A 17,690-nucleotide genomic window follows, 5' to 3' on the forward strand; every position below is an offset into this window, starting at 1 on the left:
AAACTGACATGCTCTGTCAATAATTAAGTCACCTTTCAGTGTAGCATATATAAGCCAGACTCCCCCTTGGTCAGTGGCTCATTTTCCATCAGGAAATTGGTGCATGACTCCACTGCAGAATAAAGGCTCTGCTGATCTTTGAAGCTGGCACCCAGCTCGGTCATTTAGATGACACTTATAGCAGCTCCTTGGCCTTTCTGGAACAGGACTGATGCTATCACTTATAGCTAGAAGGGCCTTCAGAGCCCCTAGTGTATGCCCTTAGTGGTGTGCAACTGACAACAGAGATTCAAGATCAATGTTCTTCTCGAGCACCTGGCTCCCTACTGACAGATGCAGGAGCTGAGTCCACTCCTTCTGACTCTGGGTTTAGGACCCTGTTACTAAAACCATGACTCTCTTATCTTCCTCTTGTCCCTATCTTCTATAGGTTCAAAGGATTCATACCTGGAGCCATAGATTGACACACTCCCAAGGCCGTGGGGGCACTAGAATTTGGACTTGGAAGAGTAGGTATGTCCCACAGAGCTCAAGTACTCAGGAAAAGCTGATGGGGCCTCAGGAATTGGAACTGGTACAGGCTTCCACCCCTGGAGGTAGCCTTCAGATTTCATATCCTTGGGAATCATCTTGGGAGCTTGATTAGCAGGCAGCCACCCCCTGGGTTAGAAGCCATCTTGCAATCCATAGACCTCCTTGGAGAAAGCCAGCCACAGACCCAGATCTGCTGCCTTGGCGCCCCTGCAGGAAGTACTGGGTACTGCATCAAGTGGCCAGTAAGGATTTGGAACTTCAGCCCTTGTGAGCCAGAGCTCCTGTTAAGGTCCAGCTTTTAAACCAAGGACATGGTCAATTTCCTCAAAACTGCTCTGGACCAGTGGTTCCTCGTTTTAGGAAGCATCAGGGTACCAGAAGCTGAGGCTCAGAGAGTGCTGGTGGGAGAGGGCAGCATTCCAGAGGGAAGAGCTAGAAGGAACTAGGAAGGTGTGGACCACCATCTGCAGGAGACTGAGGAGATACAGAGCTGAGGGTGGGCAGGGCTCACTCTCCGGTGTCTGGTTTGGGGATCTGGAGAGTTGACAGGGCCAGTCACCTAAACAGAGGAGGGGAGGGGGAGAAGGAAGGAGCAGATGGTGTGACTTCTCAGGGTGTCTGTGCCACAGGCCCAGAGGGAGACAAACTTGGCTTCCATGAGCCTAGAGGAACCGACACTGGGAATGTAGTTAGCCCACAGAGTGAACATTAATCCGTGGCATGAAAAGAACAAAGTCTTAGACAGAAGAAAGACCAGTGTGCAGGCAGGAAGAGGTCAGGGAAGGGACAGGTCCTGAAAGCAAAGCAAAGGGAGGGGAAGACAAAGGGGACACTCATGATAATTAAAACAGAAACAAACATAACACTCATACAATGCACATGTCATTCCAGACCTGGTTCTACACGTGGGTACCTACTTTTTGGACTTGGAGGCACAGGGTGGAAGACAGCCTTCTGGGAACTGAGAAATGAACGGGATTGACAGAGCAGAGTTCTAGGTAGAGTCAGAAGACTGTCTCTGCAAAGGGCTGGAGAGTACATATTTCCAGCTTTACCCCCCAGATGGTCTCTGTCGCAGCTGCCCAGCTCTGCGGAAGTTTTGGGAAAGAAGCCAGAGACATCACTAAGTGTGTGTGGCTGTGTTTCAATAAAACTTTATTTACCAAAGTAGAAAGCAGGCAGGTTTGGCCTGTGGGTTGTTTGTCTCTGGTATAATCCATGCCTTTGTGAAGAAAGAAAGAAGAGGGGGCAATGGTTAGAGGGAGGGCTTGTGTTTGAAAGAAAGACAAAGAGAATCACAAAAATCTAAGCCCTAGCAGAAGGCAGAGTGGGGCACAGTCCTCAGAGGCCTTGCTGGAAGAACAGTAGTTGGGACTCACTTGCAGCTTGGTCTCCTTGCTCTTCCTGTTGTGCAGAAACATTCCCGTCAGTTGACCCACGGGAGAAGAGAGGGTGAGGCAGCCTCTCTGTGGTAGCCCTATCAGCTAAGATCCCCGTAACTGTGGACAGAGTCAGGCTTATCATCCCTCTGCTGTGAGGGTGCACACGGAGGGAACCCCAGGGGCTTCACCAGACAAAGGAACAGATAGGACTGTTGACAGACTCCAAGCAAAGCAAGCTGTGGTGAAGTCCAGGTGTGGGTGGCACTGTGGGCCAGATTCTGTTTCCCTGGTTCACTACAGACTTAAAATCCCTATGGAAAGCTGCGTCCAGAAACCCCTCGTCTGAACTTGTGCAAGTCGTTGGAAATTGAGGCTCTAACTCTGCTCCAACATGACTTGGATTCTCCAAGCAGGAGGATGAATGCTTCTCTCCCCTGGAGCCTCTGGAGGGAGCATGGACCTGTTCACACCCTGATTATGACCCAGTGGAACTGATTTTGGATTTCAGGCTTTCAGACCAATAAGAGGATAAATTTGAGTTGTTTTAAGCTATTTGAAGAAAAAAGTGGAATATTTCATTCTTTTTTTTTTAATTTTTAAAATTTGTTTCAATTAGTTATACACAACAGTAGAATGCACTTTGATACATCATATATTCTTATTGATAAAATTTTAAGAGATTTTGATAGCTGTGATTTTAGAGGACAAAGTTTCTCAGAAAAAAAAAATAGTAGTTTCTCAAAGAAGGGACGTGTTATGACATTTTGGAGCTTCAGTGGGTCTCCAAGAGAAATAGTTTTCACTAATAACTTTATAGTTTTAACTTTCTTCCTGCCTGATGATCTCTGAGCAGATTTTTATCCTTCTGAGTTGAATTTACTTTCTTAGCCATCCTTTTGTAAAGAAAATTAGAAAGTAATCAAAGTGGATGTGACTTTGAACCAGGAATTCTTGATCAGCAGCCAAAAGCTACCATGAGCTACAACCCCTTGCTTATTAACATCCCCTAATTGGCACCTTTTAACTTTTGGCAGCACATTCAAGATTCTAGTAACTCACTGCTGCTTCTGCAAGACTTCCAGATGGGTGGAATGGTGTCTACACAGAAGGTATGCCAAAGTCCTATTCCAGGACTTTCCAGTTGGTGAATATGACCGACTTAGAATATAGGTTTTTGCATATGTAATCAAGTTAAGGTGAGTCATACTGGATTAGGGTGGGCCCTGATCCAATACAAAGAGTGTCCTTATAGGAAGAGGAGTGACACAGAGACACACCCACAGGGAAGAAGGCCATGTGCATGTGAGAATAGAGGTAGAAACTGGAGGACACATCTACAGCATGAGATGTTTAATATGTTTGTGGCCTTTAATAACGTAATACAATTATTCATAGTTTAACCTTTACTTTTCTCTGTGATTATTTTTTCAACCAATGCTAGACTGTCCATAATTTTAGACTTATAAGAGAATACTTTTCACTTTCTCTTTTTGATTCTGCAGGATCCCCCCAAATGTCCTCAACTCCAGGTTTTGAGGAGGTCCTAAGCACAAAGAGCCACTTTCAGTATCAGCACTGTATTTTAAAGCAAGAAGAAATTTGCCAAAATAGTGCTTCAAAAAGTAGCTGAAATATTGCAGCTTCAGGCCATTCATTACTTTAATGGGAAAAACATATGAAGATTCATGACATTAAGCATGAAGAGGGACAAGAACTGCTGGCAGCCACTAGGAGCTGGATGTGGCAAGGAAAGATTTTGCCTTAGACCATTCTGGGGAGTGCGGCCCTTTTAATGCTCTGATTTCAAACTTCTAGCTTGCAGATCCATGAAAGAAAAAATTCCCATGTGTTTAGTCACCCAATTGGCGGTGGTTTGTGACCACAGTCCTATACAACAGATTCACCTTTCAATTAGCTGGCTGGTCTCTTTCCCTACCAGAACTCCCTTCCTTTTGCATCTAAACCCCCACCTCCCCAGGCTTGGTGAGGTGTCACAAGCCCACCATGGGTTGCATATGGGTCATCATAAACGGAAGCCCAGGGGATAGAAACATCTGATGTCTGGGAATGACCAGTGGATATTTCCTCTGGTCAGTTGCCCAGGGACATTGTGAATCTCTATCCTGCACTGCCGTGGCCCACACAGCACCTAAGATGGGTGTGACCTGCCAAGATGTCAATCAATTTGCTGACTGTAAGACATCACAAAGCAAGACTCCACCCTTGAAACCTTATCCCTGCCTTTGATGGATCCCCTGAAATAAACCACTGGAGCCATCTTTTCTCTGTCTAGTACCGGCCCTCATGTGGATAGATCTATCAGGGGCTTCACTTTTGTAAATATATTTCTGAATATTTGTGTTTTGTTATTCACTAATTATTTGAGACTTTAAGTTTTAGGGTAACTTACATCCTCCTGGGCAGGAAGAAGGAGCCCCCAATGAGATTCTGGCCATTGACCCCGTTACTGAGGGTCCCACTGGGGATGGCTATTTACGCTTACAGTTGATGGAGACTTCCAGAATGGATGAAGCTGTCTCTTACCAAAAGAAAGGGAGTAACTACCCAGAGCCAGGCTGCCACTCACTACCCAGGCTGGACTCCAGGGTCCATAGGCCAGAAGTGGGGCTGGAATCCTTCCACTCTTTTTAGGGCAAAGAAATCTATAGGACATGATCTCCAGGAAGTGGAAGAGAAGTTGATCTCTGAGAAAGAAAAGTAAAACCCACGGTGCTTAGGGGAACAGAGGCACCTTCAAGAACGGTTGAGTGGCTGGGTAGTTCTCCTCTCTTTCATTCAGATGTCTGTTACGCACCAGGCCTTGTGCTGAAGGCAGGGACGGAGCAATGAGAGACTGAACCGGTGTCCTGGAGGACTCCCTCGATGCCCCAATGCCCGTGTTGTCACCCAGCGGCTCCCTTCCCCTCTCGCCCACAGGCCTCGCTCAACACCTCTGCTAGGCCACGGCTTCCGCTCTCAGGGCTCCCCTCTTCAGCCCCCTCGGTGCTCCCCCTCCTCCCTCTCCAGTCTCACAGAAGCAGGCTGAGGCAGACCCCCCTGGCTCAGGGAGCAGCTGTGTGCCAGCGACAAAATCAGCCTGGGTGCAGAGAAACAAAAGGGGGAGTCGATCACCCCAGCAGCCTGGGTTTAGATGTCACGTGCTCCTCAGGGGTCTGTGGGCCTCCAGTGCGGCGCTGTGGGAGCTGATGGAACCTTTAAGAGGTGGGGCCCAGTGGGAGGACCTTAGGTCATTGGGGGCGTGTCCTCAGAGGGGTTAAGGTGGTTCTCCTTCAAGCCCTTGGTAGTTCGCCCAAGGGTGTTGTTGTAAACCTGGGCCTGCTCCAGTCCACTCTCTGACTTCCTATCTGGTGATGTGACTGTTCCTTTCCTCATGTTATACTATTGTCATTGGATGCGAGGTGACGAAGCCAAGGCTCTCACCACAGCCTACACTATGCTGTTTGGACTTGCATGAGTTTCCAAAACTGCGAACTAAATATACCTGTTTACTTACAAAGTTAACCTGCCCCAGGTATTTCATTATGGTAATGAAATGCTTGATCCGTTTTTACTAACTTTCTGTGAATGCTTTAAAAGAATGCTGTATTTGTTGGTTGCCCTTCTGTCTCACTCTCAAGCATGCTCTAGAGAGAATAAGGGAGATTTTATATATATATATAAAATATATTTTTATTAATTGCTAATTTAAAAGTATTCTTTAACTTTATTAATGTTTTCATCTACTTGATCTGTCCATTTCTAACACTTACATAAAAATCTCTGAAGAATTATGAATTTAATAGTTTATGAAAATTGTGAATTTTTTGATTTGGCTATTTCAAAGCTTAGTATGATTGTTATACTTTAAAGAAGTTTTCCATTTATCATAATATAATTCCTTCTTTATTACTATTAATGATCTTTTGGTCTTAAATACGTTTTTTTTTTCTGATGTAAATGTTTCTTCTGGTATCATCTCTTGGTCTTCATTTCTAAGCTTTCTTTATTTTTATGTTTTAAGAATATCTCTGAACAGCCAGCTGTGATAAATTTATGCTTAATTCATTAACACTGTGATCGCTGATAGGTTGAACCTTATTCCTGTAAGTATTACTTTTCCCATTTTCTTCTGTTTTTCTCTTCTTATTTCCCTTTGGGTGAATTAGATGCTTTTTTAATCCCCTTCCATCCTGCTGTGGTTCCAGTGTGTCCCCCAAGGTTCACGCAGTGAACATGTCATCCCCAACACAGCTGTGTTGAAAGGTGGGACATGAAGATGAGTCACAAGGACTCAGTAATGACTAGGACTGATCAGTGCCATCCCCAAGGACAGGGCTAGCATTCTCTGGAGGGGGCTCTTGACGAAAGGACGGGTTCTTCCCACTTTCTGTCCCTTTCTCTCTGGCACTCTCATGCCCTTCCGCCTTCTGGGTGGGATGATGTGGCACAAAGACCCTCACCAGATGCTGGCATCTTGGTATTGGGCTTCCACCCACCAGCCTTGGGGAGAATAAATGTCCTTTCTTCATAAATTACCCATTCTGTGGCCTTCTATTAAACCAATGCAAAACAGACTGAGTGCCCGCCTAGCCCTCCACTCCTTTGAAAGGTCTGCATTACGGTTTTAGTGGATACTTAGTACTTTTTAACATGTACACTTGAATTGTCTAATAATGTATTTTCTCTCTTCTGGATCTCATTTCTCTCAGAATTCTCATCTTTCACGTTTCTTCTCTTGTTACCTAGTATATTAAACCTCTTCATTGTCAGTCACATTTTTAAACACAAAGAAACTAGTAATAATTATTATTGCCACATTTCGAGTCAGTTTAAATTTGTCTACAGGCATCCGTCTCTTTGTTTGGTGTTTATTCATCCAGTCACGCAGCACCAGGCACATATGAAGTGGGTGCCCTCACATGCTTCCGTCGCGGTGCGGGAGAGGATAATCAACCTGAACGACTAAGTGCAGACAGAGACTTAAGTGTAGACAGAACAAGGACCGTAAGGACAGTGAAAATGGTGCAGGGATAGAAGAGATGGGGGCGAAGAGGCTGAGCGTCTGGAAGCTCTTGCAGTTGAGCTGTGCCTGAACAGAGTCTCAGTGGGCTGAGGAGTGAGTGGGGCTTGTGTCCGGAAAAAAATTCTGGGAAAATGGACCTAGGGGCAGGAATGGAGGCTGGAGAGCTGCAGGGGAGTGTGATGGTGTCTCGGTGAGGCCAGCTGCTGGGTCCCGGGGTATATATAGCAGGGCAGCTGAGAAGCACTCAGATTCACACACATCTAAGAATGAAGACAACCAGATTTGGTGTTGGATTTGGATGTCAAGGAGAGAAATGAGTAGACAAGTCACTGGGAATATCGTGCCCTTTGCTTAGGTGAGCACCACAAGTGGGGAGACCAGGTTGGTGGGGAGCAAGAATGAATGATCTTCTTTGCTCATGTGGTTTTGAGATGCCGTTAGATTTCCAAGTGAAGACATGAAGTCCTGGCCTCCAGCCCAGGAGAGAGGCCAGGCTGCAGGGGCGGCAAGGGACGTGCCTCCCTGTAGGGAGGGCCTTGCTTTCCTTTCGAGAGGCTCTGCTCTAACAAATACTCTTAGGCTTTGTGTGTCTGGAAGTGTTTTCATTTTGCCTTATACTTGAATATTAATCTACCTAGGTTCATAGTTCTAGGCTGTAAATTGTTTTTCTTCAGCCCTTAGAAAATATTTTATTTTCTAAATACATATAATGCCAGTAAAGACAACTTTATTATTCAGTTTCTTATCAAAGCATTACCAATTTTACAATTTTTAAATGACACAGTTCAAGGCTTTATACAGCCCAAGGGTTATGTTTACCAGTGCTTAATACTATGGGTTATATTTTTTTCAATTACAAGTTATTTGTTTTTAATACTATCAGTAGTTAATGAAAGAATTATATAACTTAAAACAGTGACAAATATACATTAAACTTTTAAAAATTTATTCTAATTTGTTATATATGACATATAACATGTAATGTTATATATGCATTACAATTCATATTACATATATAAAGCACAATTTTTCATATCTCTGGTTGTAGACAAGTAGAGTCACACCATTTCTGTCTTTATACATGTATTTAGGGTAATTATGTCCATCTCATTCCACCATCTTTCCTACCCCATGCCCCCTTCCTTTCCCTTCCACCCCATTGCCCTGTCTAGAGTTCATATAATCCCCCTCACACACTCTGTCCTAACCCCATTATGAATCAGCCTCCTTATATCAGAGAAAACATTTGATATTTTTTTATTTGGGATTGGCTAACTTCACTTAGCATTATATTCTCCAATTCCATTCATTTACCTGCAAATGCCATGATTTTATTCTCTTTTATTGCTGAATAATATTCCATTGTGTATATATACCACATTTGCTTTATCCATTCATCTACTGAAGGGTATCAAGGTTGGTTCCACAGTTTAGCTATTGTGAATTGATCTGCTATAAACATTGATGTGGCTGTGTCCCTGTAGTATGCTGTTTTTAAGTCCTTTGGCTATAGACCAAACAGTGGGATATCTGGGTCAAATGGTGGCTCCATTCCCAGTTTTCCAAGGAATCGCCATACTGCTTTCCATATTGGCTGCACCAATTTGCAGACCCACCAGCAATGTATGAATGTGCCTTTCTCCCCACATCCTCATCAACACTTATTGTTGTTTGAATTCTTAATAGCTGCCATTCTGACAGGAGTGAGATGAAATCTTAGAGTAGTTCTGATTTGCATTTCTCTAATTGCCAGAGATGTTGAACATTTTTTCACATATCTGTTGACTGATTGTATATTATTTTCTGAGAAGTGTCTGTTCAGTTCCTTGGTTCATTTATTGATAGTGTTATTTATTTATTTATTTATTGGTGTTGAGATTTTTGAGTTCTTTTTTTTTTTTTTTTAAAGAGAGAGTGAGAGAGGAGAGAGAGAGAGAGAGAATTTTTAATATTTATTTTCTAGTTCTTGGCGGACACAACATCTTTGTTGGTATGTGGTGCTGAGGATCGAACCTGGGCCGCACGCATGCCAGGCGAGCGCGCTACCACCTGAGCCACATCCCCAGCCCCTTGAGTTCTTTATATATCCTAGAGATTAGTGCTCCCTCTGATGTGTGTGTGGTAAAAATTTGCTCCTCACATGTAGGCTTTCTATTCACCTCACTGATTGTTTCTTTTGCTGAGGAGAACCTTTTTAGTTTGAATCCATCCCATCTTGATTTTAATTCTTGCACTATTGGAGCCTTATTAAGGAAGTCAGGGCCTAATCTGACATGATGAAGATTTGGGCCTACTTTTTCTTCTATTAGGTGCAGTGTCTCTGGCTTAATTTTTAGGTCCTTGATCCACTTTGAGTTGAATTTTGTGCATGGTGAGAGACAGGGGCTTAATTTCATTTTGTTGCATATGGATCTCAACATTGTAAAAGCTATCTATGCTAAGCCCCAGACCAACATCATTCTAAATGGAGAAAAAGTGAAAGCATTTCCTCTAAAAACTGGAACAAGACAGTGATGCCCTTTTTCACCACTTCTATTTAACATAGTTCTTGAAACACTGGCCAGAGCAATTAGTTAGATAAAAGAAATTAAAAGAATATGGATAGGAAAAGAAGAACTCAATTAACACTATTTGCCAATGATATGATTCTATACCTAGAAAACCCAAAAAATTCCACCAGAAAACTAGAACTAGTAAATGAATTCAGCAAAATAGCAGGGTATAAAATCAACAGCCATAAATCAAAGACATTTCTGTATATCAGTGACAAGTCCTCTGAAAGGGTAAAGAGGAAAACTACCCCACTTACAATAGCCTCGAAAAAAAAAAACTTGGGAATCAGCTTAACAAAAGAGTGAAAGGTGTCTACAACGAAAACTACACAACGCTAAAGAAATAAACTAAAGATAGAAAGATCTCTCTTGTTCTTGGATAGGCAGAATTAATTATCAAAATCACCCTACTACCAAGAGCACTATACAGATTTAATGCAATTCCAATAAAAATCTCAATGACATTCCTAATAGAAAAATAGAAAAAAACAGTCATGAAGTTCATCTGGAAAAAGAAGAGACCCAGAATAGCTAAATCAAGAAGAGTGAATTAGGAGGCGTCACTATACCAGATCTTAAACTATACTACATAACAATAGTAACAAAAACATCATGGGGATTGGCACCAAAATAGACTAGTAGACCAATGGTACAGAATAGAGGACACAGAGACAAATCCACATAATTACAGTTATCTTGAATTAGACAAGGCACCAAAAACATACGTTGGAGAAGAGATAGCCTGTTCAGCAAATGGTGCTGGGAGAAATATACATTTTAAACAATCCTTAGTAATTATGACCATCTTGGATTTCATCTGAGAATATGTATGTGTGTTTTAAGCCTGTATATGTAACTATGCATACACTGTAGTAAATTTGAGGCTGTAGAAATTTGAGATAAGGTTAGAGTTTTTACTTCTGAGGAAAAAATATTACTCCTTACTAAATACAGTTCTGTTAGATCTATTTTATTTATTTTTTCATTCATGTGTGTCATTTCACTTAAATGTACAACTCGTAAGAATGTTTTCCTAATTAATATTAAGCAGTTCTAAGATTTGTTAGATCTTAAATTAAATGAGTGTGCCTTTCTGGCCACATTCAGTTTAATTAAGATCTAACAAATTAGATCTTAATTAAAATTAAGCAGTTTCACACAACAAAAACCAGGTGGGTAGGTGAACAATAACTGATTCCCACAAAAGAAGGGGAAAAACAACAACAAAACAGCTGAGGGATGGTCTGTGGAGGAATCAGCCAATAAGAAGGGAGGTGGCAGCATGAGGGACTCAGTCCTGCTGTCTTGTGGGTGCACTGAATTGGGATGGCAGTGCTCTCTAGAGTAACCGGGCATTGCAACAGTGTGAAATGTTGCTAGCTGAGACCTCATGTTGGTTATGGGGGTCTAGCTCAGTGGTAGAGCATTCACCTGCAGATCAAGGGGTTCAAATCCAGGTTCCCCTGATGGTTTCTTTTCTCCATTTAACTTGGCATATGAACTTCAACCAAAGGCCCCTGGAGGAGGTGGGTTTCAGTATGGCCACTCTCTCTTAGAGAAGTTCCCTGGAAGAAGGAGAGAAAGGAGAGTTGAAGGTCATCTTCTGACCCCAAGGGAAATGTTTCATCATGATCTGTGATGAGTGTTTACACTTGGATAACTCTGGTGGACTCCCATGTTTACTGTTTTCTTGTTCAAGGGAGTAACGTGGACAGGGAGCAGCCTGCAGGAAGCATTTCTGGGCGCTTGAACCACCTGGTGCTGTGCATATAGAGAGTTGCAGGATCTCAGCTTGGGACTCAGGTGTGTCATTGGAGGAGGGCACCAGTTACTTGTATTTTTAAACTAACACACCCTTCTGCTCTTCCCCTTGCTTCTGCCCATACCAACACCAACTGCATACTTCAGACATATGCCCCTGGGGGAAGACTATACTTGATCATTCAAAGGGCTTGTCACCTAAACCAGAGTGATTAGCACAGTTGGGGTCTCTGCAGAGGACTGAGGGCCACAGGCAGAGAAGACTGCCATGTGGGCACAGGAGGGAGGGGGAAGAAGACTGACAGGTGTCCGCCAGGAGCAGACCTCCCAAGTTTCAGGAAGACCATGAAAGCCTTGGGCACTTATGTGTTGGAGTGCTGGGTGTGCTCCTGGGGGGCCTGCTTTTTAGATAGCAATGGCCCATAAGAAGACCATATGAACACAGATCCTATGGTTTCTGTTTCATAATCAGATAGCTCCTACCTGATATCATTTAAAAAAAATCAATTGACTTTATATTCTAGAGCCATTTAGGTTTATAGAAAAAATGGAGCAAAATGTATAGAATTATCTTCTACCCCTACACACCTGATTCACCTATTAACTTTTTGCATTTGTGTGATACATTTGTTTAAATTGATGAGAAAATATTGATACATCATTATTAACTGAAGTGTACTGGTATATTAGGTTTTGCTCTTTGTGTTTGTTTCGGTCTTATGGATCTTAACGAATGCATAATGGCCCACATCCATCATTACAATACCAGGCAGACTGTTTCCTAGCTCTGAAACCTCCCAGGGTGACACCTACTTATCCCTCCCATCTCCCCAACCCCCACAGAGAACAGATCCCAACCAGCAAGCCTGCCTTGCATCTGGTGGGTCAACTTATGTAAACAATATCAGTGATCGAAGGTACTGTTTTATTGGACCAGAGGATAAAGCGGAGAGGTAGAGCATTTGACCCAGATCAACAGGTCCCTGGTTCAAATCCAGGTGCCCCTGCTGGTACTTTCTTTTATTGGCGAAGCTACACTGGTCTTTGGTCAGCATTCTACATATTACTTACTCTTAGCACAACCCTTCTTAAGTCTGGTGTCAGTTTTCTCTGGTGATATCAGTTATCTATGGGAAGGTGTGGCAGGTTGGATGAAGCAGTGGATGAGAAGGTGACCTACCACTGAGACAGAACAGAACGCTGCATTTGCTCTTGCCCATCCCAGCCACCATCCTCACCTCCAAAGGATCTGTTGAGTAGCCAGTTTTTGTACTCTGACTTCTCCAGTTCAGTGTGAAGGAGGTTCCTGCTGCAGACAATAATCATTTTTATGCTCTACTTCCATCTAGATTCTAGGGAGGAGGAAGGGTGTTGGTTATACCTACAGTTGTGTAGGCAGGAAGGGGCGTGGCCTAGCAGGAAGGAAGCTTATGATAGCAAGCACTAGCAAGCACACCTCTCCAGGTGGGGAATCCTGGGAGTGGTCATCCAGGTTTAAGGTGCTTATTACACAAACATAGCAGCAGGGGGTATAGCTCAGGGGTAGAGCATTTGACTGCAGATCAAGAGGTCCCTGGTTCAAATCCAGGTGCCCCCTTGCTAGAGTCTCTTTTACATGCCAGAGAGAAAATAACAAGGAGTCACATAATGTTCATGGCATCCATATTGGCCCTTGACCCCTAGTGCAGTCCCAGGCATGAACCTCAGTGTGTTCCTCTTGTGCTCTGGGTTCTGCTCAGGCCACACCTATGTATGTCCTCCTCTCTAGAAGGACACAGAGGGCTGGTTGTAAGGTTCCCAGGTCATGGCTGCTCATGACTGGTAATGCTGTGGCACAGGCTGTCCTCCAAAGCAAGGACCATCAGGCCCTCTCATTGGCTAAACATCAGCTTTCAGAGGTCTGTGGGGTTGAAGAGCCCAACTTCTTCCTCTGGCAAATCTTCTTTGTCACCTCTAGGAACCCCCTGCTGACCCCCTGGCAGGGGTGGGGGGTGGGGTGGGGGGGAGGTCACTGCTCTCTCAGGTCTCTGCTTAGGCTCCTGCCCCTTCTGTGGAAATCTTATGGAAATATTTGGGCTAAGACTCTGAATATCAAGGACCGTATCTCCTCTATCTCTGTACCCTCAACATGAATGACAGGTTTAGCACCTTCCAAATTCCATGATCATTTGTTGATTGAATGAGTGATGGAGTGACATAATGAACTCCCTCCTTGAGGCCTTGGGGAATGGAGGAGGCTCTTCCTGAACTGTGTGTGAAGTTCATTAAAGACCCAGGACCAGCAGCTCTTGTCTGGTCACTGTGTGTGGATTTAGGGAAACGATGGAGTCAGCTGTCCTGTCCATATGCAAAAGCTGGTGCCCCAGAACACGCTGAGGTGTTGGGCACTATGGGGACTAGTTAAGTAGGAGATGAAAGAAAGGAGGGCAGACTACATGGAAAAAGATGGCCTATTACTAGAACATGCAGAGAAACAGTGGATCATAAATCACAGATTGCCTGGGTGTGGTGCCGTGGATGAAAAGGTGCTTATGAGAGGCTAGACACAAGTGGGGGTATAGCTCAGGGGTAGAGCATTTGACTGCAGATCAAGAGGTCCCTGGTTCAAATCCAGGTGCCCCATCCTTTTGCATTCAATGAACACAAATTTCTACTTCCATCTTTTTTCCTACCACCTTGATTCAGCCATCAGGGTAGAGAGAGGTGAGGTAGGTCAGTTCACTAGAAAGCACCCTGACACCTGTCAATCTAAATAAATCCTGTATTTTCAAGACCCACTAAGTGCTCATGGATTCCAGGGTGTAAGACAGAGTTGAGTCTCTGGTTAAGGATGACAAAGTGTCAGATGTGTCCTCCTCTGCACATGGGTGTGTGTTAGTTACAGCTCTCCAGAGAAAACAGAGCATGTGTGTCCACTTGCAGAGACAGACTTGAAGGAATTCGCCACACAGATGCGGGGTAGACAAGTCTGATTTCTGCATGGAGATCCCACAATCTGGGCACCCAGGAAGAACTCATATGGCAGCTTGAATCTGAAGACAGACTCAGAGCTCAGAGCACAATTTCCTCTTCCTTGGGAACCTCAGGTTTTTAATTAGAATGTTATATTCATGTGTAGTAGTTCAGTTCGTCCTGACAGACATACGTGCATGGAAGTCGGTTTCAGTTCATGAGCCCCCTTTTCCCTCCTGTCCTCCCTCTGGCTCCCATTCTCCTTCCTCTACTTCACTTCCTTTCACTCCTCTATTGATTCATATTTCATTTAGTTTTTTTCTCTTAAGGCTCAGCCGATTTCAGGAGCCTATCTACTTTACAGTGTTAATGAGCTTTACCCACATTCTACCAATTTAAGCATTAATCACGTGTACATGTTAATTAGAAATGCCTTCACAGCGGCATCCCATGGGGGTTTAGTTGAACTTCTGCCCACCAGAGCCCACCCAGGGAGACATATGAAATCACCCAGCACAACTGCTAATGACTTAAGTTTGGCCAACTGTGTACGCAGGTAAGACTGTGATTGCTGAGTAATTATACAGAGAGGGAGGCTAGATGTAGGGCTCATCTGGAGGTGACAGAGCTCTGCACTGGCACTGGGGCCAGGGACTCCGGCCAGTGTTCACAGTGGAGGTGCGGATAGCTCCCTGACCGGCTGGCTGAGGTCCTGGCCCTTGGCTTCTCTCACCCAGCACACTTGAGCCAGGATCTGTAGAGTTCCCTGGGGCTTCGAGCTCCTTCCCATCCTGCCCACCATTGTCCTCGGTGTTTCTGATGTGGGTGTTCCTGAGGTGGGCTCCTCTCTAATCAAGTGCCCTGGCTGGGACCAGGAGTAGGGTAACAAGCAAGAGATCCTCAAGCCAATGAGAGGTGTGTGCATGGTACCTGGTATGAAAGTCGAGGTGATTTGTGAGTAAACAGTCAGCTCCAGCATCTCACAGTGTGTGTGATTCTCCTGCAGCCCAAACACAGGACGCTTCTGATTATATCACGAGGATCTCTAACCTCTCGTCCCTGAATTAGTGAACTAACTAAAAAGGAGATCAAAGGCTGATCCTGAGGCTGCCCTGCTGCCACGTGAGGGCATGAACACTCTGCCCGCCTGCTGGGCGGAAATCGGCCATTGGAGCTTCAAGATGCGCAGTACGGATTTCTGAGAGCATTTGGAAAACTCAGATTCATTGGATGAGGCCCTGGGGCCTGGGATAGAGGTGAGTATATTTTACATGTTCCCTCTAACCCAGAGGGAAGACCATGGTGGTTGAATCTCTTGGCTCAGACCCTTGATTATTCCTGTATCTGGCCCTGTGCTAAGAATCTTTTCAGATCTTCAGTTAAAGATGGAACTTGCTTCTGTGTCTTGGATTAGGGCTCGGTCCTGTGACTTGCATTAGCCAATAAGCTCTATGTGACACAAGCAGAGGCTTAAAATCTGCTTCCACAGGTAGCTGGACTTGGCCTTTTACATTTCCGTCTTTGTTATGAAAGAGCACCCTGTCAGCTAATACTCTTGCAGCCAGGACCCCATAATAAATATTCATGGCCCAAACATGAACCTAATTCACAAGAGAGACCAGGTGCAGAGGAGCCACAGCTTGAAGCAGAGCTATCTGAGCCCAGCCCAGACCAACTGAATGACATCCAATCTGCCAATCTAAGCACATGAGAATAAATACTTATTTTGCATGATCAAATTTGGGGGATATTAGTTGTGAAGCAGTATTGTGGAAGTGGCTGACTAACAGCATGACCCCTACACTTGCCCCATCAGCTTTTACTGGGTGAGGGGAGAGAAGGGGACTTCAGTGTATGGAAGGAATTCAGATTGTGTCTGCAATCTCGATGGGTAGAAGAAGAGCCCATGAGACAAGCGAATGTCCTCTAGGTAATGAAAGATGAACCCATGGCCTGAAGAAGGGTCTCTACTCAGTTTGTGGTGCATCTACAGTTTCCATACTTGACTAAGAATGAGTGAAACTTCTAGTGTCCCGTGGAATTCTTGGGTGTGGTAACACAGGTCTCTGGGGACAGACAGGGCCAGCCCAAGGTGAGAATGAGGTATGTCTGAGTGAGGGCGGTCAGTTCCCTCCAGTTCTCTAGAACAAAGAGACATGAGAGTCTGTCCTGGATCACTGACGGTGGCTCAGTGTTAATCAGGGAGGACTGAACAGGGATGTGGGGATAACTTGGGGCTAAGCAATTGTCTGAACAGTGGCAGCCCTTGGTTCAAGACGCTGTCACCTGCTGGCCCCTCCTAAACATACCGACCACATGTTTGCAGCTGCTGTCCTGTTCATGCTCCAGGGACTGTGGCACTCTGGACTCCCACTTCTTCACCTTTCAGTGGGCTGGATCCTCTCTTCAGGCTCCTTCTGTGTGAACCTTGAAGGATTGAAAAAAATGGAGAGAGGGGAGGAAGAGGAGAGACAGAGGGGCAGTTCATCCCTGCCCAGAGCATTTGGTGAACAGAAGCCCCTCATCATCAATGTGGGCTCCACTGTGACTCCGTCTCCAGTCAGGTGTGTGTTGCATGGGCATGATTGATTAATCTTTTTTTCCAGATCTACAGCATAAAAGGACACCGTCATGGTTTGGATCTCTTGCATCCCCCAAAATCTCCAGTTTTAGTGCAGGAATCTTCAGAGGTGAAAATTTTGATTCTGAGTGCCATAATACAGTCAGTGGATAAATCCATTTAATAATTAATAATGTGAAGAATCTGACTCTAGGCATTGTGGTGAGGCAAAAGGAAGTGATGATTTGGGACGTGCCCTGGGGTTTGTACTTTGTCCCTGGTGCCTCACTTGCTGTCTCTGCTTTCTGGCTGCCACGAGCCAGCATCTTTCCTGCACCATGACCTTCTCCCATGATGTTCTGCTGAGGCCTAGAACATTTCAGTCATATGATCACAGATTGCACCTCTGAAACTGGGAGCCTTAAACACACTTTTCTTTCTATAAGTTTTTTGTGTCAGGTATTTTGGTCACAGTGATGAAGAGTAGACTCACATAGGTGCAGATTAAATGAGCACCTCCAAACTGTCAGTGAGTCAGAATCCCACACGGTGCTGCTAGATGCACACGTGGTATCTTGTTCCCCTTCTCAGAGGGTCAGGTTAAGCGTTCTCAGGGAGGAACTAAGAATGTTTGCTTTTGGCCATTCTGGGCCCCACGCTCATCTCCAAAGGGTCAGTTGAGCAGCCAGCTCTTATGGTCTGGTTCCTCTAATTGAGTGTAAAGAAGGTTGTAGCTTAAGATATCTATGACTTTTATGCTTCTGCCTCAGCCAGGTTCTAGGGAGGAAGCGGGTAGACGGGAAGGGGTGTGGCCTAGCAGGAAGGAAGCCTATGAAGGCAGACACTAGCAAGTGCACCTCTCCAGGTGGGGAATCCTGGGAGTGGCCATCCAGGTTTCAGATGCTTATTACACATGTATATTAGCA

The 17,690-nt window shown here is 44.6% G+C and overlaps 2 non-coding genes across 2 annotated transcripts; both read left to right on the forward strand.

The window, feature by feature from the left end:
- The first annotated feature begins 12,777 nt into the window (after window positions 1-12,777).
- On the forward strand, window positions 12,778-12,849 carry Trnac-gca (transfer RNA cysteine (anticodon GCA)). Its single transcript has one exon. It is a non-coding gene; the product is annotated as a tRNA-Cys (tRNA).
- A 953-nt stretch (window positions 12,850-13,802) lies between these two features.
- On the forward strand, window positions 13,803-13,875 carry Trnac-gca (transfer RNA cysteine (anticodon GCA)). Its single transcript has one exon. It is a non-coding gene; the product is annotated as a tRNA-Cys (tRNA).
- The last annotated feature ends 3,815 nt before the right edge of the window (window positions 13,876-17,690 follow it).

Source organism: Urocitellus parryii, chromosome 3 (genome assembly GCF_045843805.1).
Source record: "Urocitellus parryii isolate mUroPar1 chromosome 3, mUroPar1.hap1, whole genome shotgun sequence".
Lineage (NCBI taxonomy): Eukaryota > Metazoa > Chordata > Mammalia > Rodentia > Sciuridae > Urocitellus > Urocitellus parryii.